The sequence below is a fragment of the Rhyacophila brunnea genome, unplaced genomic scaffold (genome assembly GCF_057557595.1).
Source record: "Rhyacophila brunnea isolate RB1 unplaced genomic scaffold, BYU_Rbru_1.0 scaffold_80, whole genome shotgun sequence".
Taxonomy (NCBI): Eukaryota; Metazoa; Arthropoda; class Insecta; order Trichoptera; family Rhyacophilidae; genus Rhyacophila; species Rhyacophila brunnea.
In genome coordinates, this window is record NW_028233351.1 from 389181 (window position 1) to 390456 (window position 1276).

Genomic DNA, 1276 nt, shown 5'->3' on the forward strand with positions numbered 1-1276 from the left:
TTATAATCCATCATTTCTGTGCTAGGTTATAAAAATGAATCGAAAAAACATCTATTATTATTATAAGTTCGTTTGAATTTTCAATGATTAAATTAAAATAATATTTATATGCTATAATTACATTAGCTCTTATTTTGTGCATTGAATTTTTTTAAATACTCAAGACTTGGTGAAAAAGAATAATTTTCTGGTTTTTGCTAAGTTTAAACTTCTATTGAAATTCAAATAAACGGAATATAATTAATAAAACGAGAATTCAGATAAAAATAGACCTTTCTTCATTAAAAAAAATTAAAAAATGCGTGATTAAAAAATAATGTTATTAAATGGACCTAAATTCTAGAAATAAAAGGTGTCGCGCATGTTTTGAAAAATTTTCGTATTACAACATGATGCGGGTTATAGCTTAAACATCAATAAGGCTTTTTTTAACACTTAATATAACAGACAAAGTATGTTTTTTATATAAAATATGTCATATAAAATTATTTGCTTTGATCTTTTGTGAATATCTAAAACTTTATCCTTGTATATTTCTTGTAAACGGGATTTATACATTGATCGCAGTTTTTATGATTTGTGAATTTATAGAAATATTTTTATTTTATTATTATTTTAAGATCATAAAATCACTGTCTTTTCGATGTTATATTTTCAATTAAAAATGTAGATAAAAAAAATTATTTTACTGTCCACTATAAAACTTGAATCATAAAATGATTGATAATTAAAAATATAATCCGAAAAAAAAATCGAAAATTTTTATCTTTAATAAATAGATGGAATTTCTTTTTATAATTTGTATCATTTTGTGCAAAATTTCTTTCTTAGAAATATTGAATTACATTAAACATGCTTTATATTTCTTATATATGAAAAAAAGGAATATAGTTTTATATTCGACTTTTTTTGAATTTTTTAATTTTTTTTTGGTGTTTTATATTCTCGCTGATTTTTCTTAGTACTGTGTTTATTTCACAAATTTTACAAAGAATTCTGGTTACAATAAATATAAAAATTTTTATTATCAATAAAGTATTATTCTAAATATCAACACTGCTATTTTTTAATTATCGATATATCGGGTTTCAGGAAAATACAATGTTTTAAAGAAATGATAGTAGATATAACACAAAAAAATAAAATTATAAGTGCTAAAAAGTCAAAATACACAAGAATATATATAAATTAGTTCTTTTTATAATAAAATCATAAACCGAATACAAATTTTAGTTATACAACCACGTGTTATGTTTAATCTTTTTTTTAATTTACA